Source organism: Hemicordylus capensis, chromosome 10, assembly GCF_027244095.1.
Source record: "Hemicordylus capensis ecotype Gifberg chromosome 10, rHemCap1.1.pri, whole genome shotgun sequence".
Classification (NCBI taxonomy): Eukaryota; Metazoa; Chordata; class Lepidosauria; order Squamata; family Cordylidae; genus Hemicordylus; species Hemicordylus capensis.
Window position 1 is genome coordinate 21,973,132 of NC_069666.1, and position 7,972 is coordinate 21,981,103.

A 7,972-nucleotide genomic window follows, 5' to 3' on the forward strand; every position below is an offset into this window, starting at 1 on the left:
CCCCCCAACACCTATTATCACTGGAATGGGCACTGGAGCACTGACATTTTTATACCGCGTCATGGAGGTATAATGGGAGGCAAAATGGCTGCTGTGATAAGCAGGGGTGAAGGTGCTGAGAAAGCCAATGGTGATTGGACAGGGGGCTGCTGTGGGGGTCAGCAGTGGGTGAGCACAGTGGCTCCCTCCCCTTTTTGCAGAGCACATGGTTGCTCAGTTAAGGATCCAGCCCAGAAGTAAGGTCATCTGAGGAGGTCCGTCTCCAGTTACCACTGGTACATCTGATGGTGACTCCGAGGCGGGCCTTCTCTGTAGCCGCTCCTGGGCTGTGGAATGCGCTCCCTGCAGAAATCTGTAATTTGGACTCTTTATTGACCTTCAGGAGAGCCCTTAAGACTTACTTGTTTGGTCTGGCCTTCCAGGGTTTTTAAATTGTTGTAAGTGGTTTTCAATGTACTGAGTTTTTAAAGGTTCTTTAATTGTTTTTTTAACTGATGTTTTAATGATATTTTAAAGTTTTTGTTTTTATTGTTGACTGATTCTGTTTTTGTTTTGTTTGTAAACCGCTCTGAGCCAAATTAGGAAGGGCGGTATAAAAATTCAATAAGTAATAAATAATAATATTAATAAATTTGGTATGCTGAGCCATAGTAGTCACCATCCAGTACTTGGTATTCCCAGGTGGTCTCCCTTCCAAGTACTAACCAGGCCCAACCCTGCTTAGCTTCTGAGATCAGATGAGATTGGGCGTATTCAGGGTGGCCCATGGATGCCATACCTGTTCTTTCATGGTGCCCACCGCCAAAAACTCCAAATAGCAGCTCTTTCTGGAAACATTTGCATCCTTTTAATCATGGAGATGCTGAATAATGCTCAGATGATGGAGAGGATTTCCACTGTAATTAATAGAGAGGGAGGGCTGTGACCTTGTATTGGAGATCATGGTCTTTGAGATCATTAAATTACAGATAATTGAGCCTGGACAAGGCCTCAATGGCAGAGGTCCTTGCCCTCTTCATGGAAAGCGGAACAGAGGCACTTTGCCCAAAGAGGATCTGGGGCCAGGAATCATCCAGTAGTGACAGAACCAGCCAGGAACAGTACCAATGCTGCTGGCTCCCACGATGAAGGCAGATATATGTCAGAGTAGGATTCGAAAGAGAGCCTAGGGCAAAAGCAAGCATTTCAAGAAGAAACAATCGTGTTTCACAGCAGGCGGGAATCTACAGAAACACCTCCCATTGATAGCCAACTCTTGATTCTTTCCTCTGCCAAACGGCCCTGCAGCGCCAAGTGAGAAATTTCGATTAATTACAAAGGGACTGTTCTGAGCATGGTTCCCTTGGGTGTCCTTCCATCCAGGTGCCTCCCATGGAGCCTGCTGTGAGCATATTAGCAGCTGCCGTGGCACGGGCCCCGTGTTCACAAATGGAGGAAGCACAGCCAGCAAATCTGGGGCCTTGATCTGCTGGGCAACGTGCAGAGCCCACAAATTTGGTGTGCTTGGGCAGTAATAAAGATGGAATCCAGAGCACAGCAAGGAAGCTCCCTGCTCGTCATGTAAAGCTTCACAAGGGAGCAATTTTATACGGAAGAGCAGCTCAGAGAATATAGGAAACCATCTTACACCAAATGCAACTTAGCAATCTACTACAAAGCCAGAGGGGGCGCTATAGTTTCCTCTGTATTGCTTGGGCTGGCTAGGAGTTTCTATTTTCCTTCCTGTACTTGTTTGTTCCTGTTGCGTTGTGTATGAGTCAGCAAGTTCAGTACTGATCTCTTAGTGCCTTTGTCTTACAAGTAAAGTTATCTTAAAATTCTTCCACTGGTGATTGCCAGTGCGGTGTAATGGTTAGAGTGTTGGACTAGGACCAGGGAGACCAGAGTTCAAATCCCCATTCAGCCATGGAACTCACTGGGTTACTCTGGGCCAGACACGCATCTCTCAGACAAACCTAGGACAAACAAAACCATTTCCACCACTCTGGGTGCCTTGGAGGAAGAAAGGGATATAAATGTAAATACATACATACATACAATACATACATACATATTGCACAGTTGGACCACTGGTCTTTCTAGCACAGCTGAATCTGCACCAGAGTTTCCAACTAGTGGTCCTTCAGATGTTGCTGAAATACACCTCCCATCACTCCCAGCCACAATATATTCTCGCTGGGGGATTATGGGAGGTCTGGAGAACCACAGGTCGGGAACCCCTGATCTACACTGACTGGCAGTGGTTCGCCAAGGTTATGGGCAAAAGTCTCTCCTGGCTTTACCTGGAGATGCCAGGGAGTGTGAATCTGAGACCTTCTGCATGCAAGTAGTTGCTCTTCCATTGAGCAATGGCCACATCCTCTAAGGGCAGTGGTTCCCAAACTGGGAGCCTCCTGATGTTGCTAAACTACAACTCCCATCAGCCCCAACCACAGTTTATTGTGGCTGGGGATGATGGGAGCTGTACTTCAGCAACATCTGGAAGCCCCCAGGTTGGGAACCACTGCTCTAAGGGGGATATATTGCAGTATTCACGTGTAGTCACCCATCTAAATGCAAACTAAGGTGGGGCCTGCTTAGCAAAGAAGAAACAATTCATGCTTGCTACTACAAAACAGCTGTCCTGCTAGAGACAATTGAAGAGGAAAGCTGCTCTTGAAGTAAGGAGCATGAATTTGAGCCCCTTTGCTAAGGGGCTGTAATTCAATGGTAGAGAATCTGTTTTGCATGCAGAAGGTCCCAGGTTCACTCATGGAAGCATCTCCAGGTAGGGCTGGGAAAGATTCCTGCCAGAAACCTTGGAGAGCTGCTGCCAGTTGGTGTAGACCAGGGATTCTCAACATTGGGTCTCCAGATGTTATTGGATTTCAACTCCCATAATTCCCCAACCAAAGACCACACGGGCTGGGGATTATGGGAGTTGAAGTCCAATAACATCTCTGAAGTCCAATACCAACATTCAAGTCCAATGCTGAGAATCCTTGGTGTAGACAATACTGAGCTAGATGGACCAATGACCTGACTCAGTGGAAGACAGCTTCCTATGTTTCTAAAATTGGGTGGGGGGGACCAGACCTATACGCAGCTCAGATACAAAGTATGGGTCTAGATGTTACCAGGAAATTATAGACAATGTTGGCTCGATGGAGAAGTATCTATTATATTAATTCTCCTGAGTGTGCCTTGGAATGTGTGTCCCAGAGCCCAGCTGATTGGCTGGGCGGCGGATGCACCTGATTGGCTGAGGCGCACCCAGGAGGATTGGTTCCTGTGGTGGCGGCCCGGCCGTGGAGGTAAGGCCCAGGAGGGGGGAAAGAAAGGGAAGGGCAGAAGTGGCAGTGGGGATAAGAGGTGGCTGGGCCCAGAAGCAGAGACTGGGGCAGAATTGGGGGGAGAGGTAACTGCCAGCCCCAAAGAGCCCACAGATGCTCTGTGCGGGGTCGGCTAGTTACTTTCAATTTCTCAGGGATGGCTTACTCTATGGTGAGGCAAAACAGCTCACTTTGCAAAATAGCAGATGCCACTCATCTAATACAGAAGGACCTTGGTATGCCAAACGCTAAGGCCGGGCGGCAAAGATGGATTGATTATTCTGTAAATCAAATCCTTGGTACCGTTGGAAAATAAACCCCCAGGCATGGGGAGGAGGGTGTCCAAGTGCTTTATTGTACCACTCAGCCCACAAGATTGATTTACCTTCTATTTCCCTAACGATGTGTCGGCTGCTCCTCCTCCTCTGGGAGTCCCCTGATCTTGCGAAACAGATGTAATAAAGGGACTGAACCAAAGATGTAGACATAAAGGAGCCCTGGAGGACCGGGTTTGGGTAGGGCCAGATTCTCCATGAGGTCCTAAATAATGAGACATTATAAATTACCGCAATGCAGAATACACCCAGGAAATCACCGGTTGAGCTTTTTTCCTCCAAGAATACAGCGTTTGTTACAAGTGTCCACAAGATGGGTGCCCCATGCAGAACAGGTTGATGACTTCTCCCGCATGTTGGATAGGGATCTTCTGAAAATTTCTTCATCCAAATTTCTCTCCTGATTTAGGGATTTCAAGGTTTCATTGTCTTCCTTCCATAGTGGAACTGCTGCCTTGCAGAAGCCTCTCTGTGTTTTTTAAATTTCCAAATTATGTACAGAGTGCTGTGCAGACACAATTTAACATATTTCTCAATGCCTTCTTTCCACCCACCTAACATTACTGATGTGCACATATGCATGGATTAAAAGAACTGCAAACAAAAAACTCAAAACTAATCTGGATGTAATCATGCATCCTTTCTGAGTTCTAATTAGGAGGATGAAGCAAGAATCTACGTTTACCCTGATTAGGGCCTAGGATGCTCTAGGAAGTGGTGGGGCGTCTCTAAAACCTCTCATTTGCATCCTGACTGTTGCTGGTGTAACATCTCTTTCTCCCCAGCTCTTGTGAGAACAAACTGGGCGGGGGGGGGAGAACGAAATGGGGCTGAAGCAGGGGGGAGGCTGGAAGAACCAGGGGCATAGATGCTCTGCGCCAGGTCAGCTAGTTACAATATAAAATACAAAATACAATACAATACATTGCATCCCCCCCCCAATTTTTAAAAGCCTGAGTGAACAGAAAGTTCTTCACCTGGCTCCTAAAACAACAAAGTGAGCTCACCAGGTGAGCCTCACTGAGGAGGCTATTCATAGGGACATAGGGACATAGGAAACTGCCATATACTGAGTCAGACCATTGGTCTATCTAGCTCAGTATTGTCTTCACATACTGGCAGCGGCTTCTCCAAGGTTGCACGCAGGAATCTCTCTCAGCCCTATCTTGGAGAAGCCAGGGAGGGAACTTGAAACCTTCTGCTCTTCCCAGAGCGGCTTCATCCCCTGAGGGGAATATCTTGCAGTGCTCACACATCAAGTCTCCCATTCAGATGCAACCAGGGCAGACCCTGCTTAGCTATGGGGACAAGTCATGCTTGCTACCACAAGACCAGCTCTCCTCTCCATAGACAGGATGCCACCACTGAAAAGGCCTTCTTCCTACTAGCCACCCACCTCAACTCATTTGACAGAGTAACTCAGAGCAGGGCACTGAAGATCTTAACACATGAGTCGGGAAATAAGGGGCAAGGCGCTCTCACAGTTGACCTGGTCTCAAGCCATTTAGCGTTTTAGAGGCTAAAACCAACACTTTGAATTGGCCCCAGAAATGGACTCAGAGCCAATACAGCTGATGAAGCATTGGCATGGTATGATCAAAACTCTCAGCCCCAGTTAATAATCTCATGGCTCTGTTTTGGACCAATGGCAGTTTCTGGACCCCTTTCAAAGGCAGCCCCACATACAACACATTGCCGAAATCTAAGCATAGATAACTGTGGCCAAGCTAACTCCATCCAAGTAAGGTCGCAGTTGGCATATCAGCCAAAATGGATACATTTTTAATTTAAGAAGTTCACATGCTTTTCAATGTGCCTTCATATGGATTTCTTCTTACAATTGTGAAATCGTACATTTCTTTTTGTGGCCTCCTGTCTACTGCTTTATAACTAGGGTTGGCAATCAATCGCCCTCAACGGACTCACTTTGGGAGCAGGGAGGATGGAGGGTCTTTACCACCAGCCGAGTCTTTCTCTTCCCTCCCTTGTGGTGGGTTCTTTGGCTTTCCTTCCTTGGAGAGTCTTAGCCATCATGTCTCATCCTCATCCCTAGCCTCTTCAAATTGACACCAGCAGCGCAGACACGCAGGTGCCTGCCTGGCCAGCATTCCAGGTCATGGGATGAGGTCTCTGGGTAGGAGAAGCCTTTTGCCCTGGAGGCTTCAGGAGCCATATGCACTTCTAATTGGCCATTGTGAGAATTCTACAAGCAAGGGAGGAGGAGCAGAAAATGCTCATCTGTGAGCTGGATATGGAGGCGGGTGGCCATGGCGACCCAGAACTTGTGATGGTGGAGGGAAAGCACTCCGCTCACCATGCTCACAGATGATGATCTTCTCCTCTTCCTACCTTGCATGTAGAATTCTCACAGTGCTCAATTGTGAATGAGGGAAGGAGGCATTTCCGACCTTAATGCTGATTACGAGAACAGTGAGAATTGTATTTACCTGACTCCAAGACCAGTCCCACCCCCACCCCAAATTACACCAAATTGTTTGATGTTAGAAACTGGAGGGTCGTCTTACATTCAGAGTGCTCTTCCTTTTGGTTCAATAGGGGAATAATTTGTATTTTACCAGTATTTTAAAAGGGGATCGTCTTAAATCCAGAGCTCTCTTCACTTCAGGTAAATATGGTAATGCCGGTCCCTGCTGCCGTGCCAGTGTGGGTTGGTGCCCCCATCATATGAGGCAGGCATGGGTGCCATCTTGCCTCCACCTCCCACGTGGTAGGGGTTGGCCACTGAGGGAAGGAGGCAGGCCAGTTGGATCCTGGCTGCCTCCATTACAAACAGTTGGTAGTTTGATTAATGGTGTTCAGCTGGAGGGCCATTTGGGGTGAGGGGGGCCAAGGAACAGACATTCAGGACTTTTGCAGCCCAGAGGGTTGGCAATGGCCCCCGCTTGGGGGTGGCTCATCTCACCAGCTCAGAGCTTGGTGGCTTGAGTTGGGGGTGGGTGAGAGGAGGTCAGGATCTGGCATCTGACCAAATCAGTACCCAGCCCTTCACCCTGGTGTGGGATGGCCTTCCCTAGGAGGCAGTCCCACACGGGAGGCGTACCCGCACTCTGGTTAGTTAGGTACCTCATTGCAAGTCTTATTCTGCTGTACATTAATAAAATGGCCAAATTTTACTCCAACTAAGCATGTCCTATCTTCATTGGGGCAGGGGGTGCATTAGCATTTCTCCAGGGGTATTTCCCAGCCCTACCTGGAGATGCCAGGGATTGAACTTGTGACCTTCTGGATGCAAAGCTCAGAGAATTATGAGTTCTTCCTAATGAACACAGGAAGCTGCCTTCTGCTGAGTCAGACTATTGGTCCATCTCGCTCAGTAGTGACTATTCTGACTTTCCCATAGCTCTCCAGAGTTTCAGAGAGGTTTCTTTCCCAACCCTACCTGGATATGCCAGGGATGGATCCTAAGACCTTCTGCATTCCAGGAAGTGTTATTCCACTGAACTTCAGCCCCATCCCCTAATGGAAGATGATAACATTTGCATTTTGCATTGGGATGTAGGTCTGATTCATATGAATTTGGTGCCTGCAATGATTGACATCTGTGCTTGAAACAGCATTTGCTTAGTGACTTCTCTGTGCACCAGACCCTTCAGATGCAGCAGTTCATCATGCTGATCTGATAACACCACACAGTTGGCTTCCATGCTGTCACGAGCGGTTCCTGTCAATGGTTTTGCAGAGGTGTGGAGAAGATCATATGGCAGTGGCCAATTGGCATGAATTACAGCCAACACATGCACACTTTGTCACACAGGTCAGTCAGTAGGTGGATGAAATGTCAAACACACATCCACTGCCGGTGTGATTCTGCCTCTGTGAAACCTCTGGGGAAAGATGAGAATTTTTACACTGAAACAGACTTCCCTGTTTGGACAGTCTTAAAGATCTCTTACGCCTTGCTCATTTCTACAACATAAAAACTGCCTGGGAAATCAATAGTGACTTCGGAGGGATTCTGTAAATATGTGACGGTAAGAAACGAAAATGGAACAAATCAAAGAGTTTAACATTTGGTAGGGCCATAGTGGAGAACAGGATCGTCCAATCAATTGCAGCCCTGGAGGGCCTCCAGAAACAGTAAATACACACCTTGTCACTGTCTGGCAACTGGGGAATGGAAGTGGGGACTATTCTGAATTACACCTGTATTTTTCATAGGCTGTTGTGGATAGCCTAGAAAACAGGAGGAAAACACTTACCAAATTTCCTCGTGAGGCCATCATGGGCTGATGAGATACTAAAACATCTCCACAAATGCTTTTGAAATTCTCTGAATTTCTACCAAGATTTTTTTAGTTCTGATTT

At 47.4% G+C, this 7,972-nt stretch overlaps 1 pseudogene; it reads right to left on the reverse strand.

Moving 5' to 3' along the window:
* Positions 1-656: 656 nt before the first annotated feature.
* On the reverse strand, positions 657-773 carry LOC128335234 (uncharacterized; annotated as a pseudogene).
* Positions 774-7,972: the final 7,199 nt, after the last annotated feature.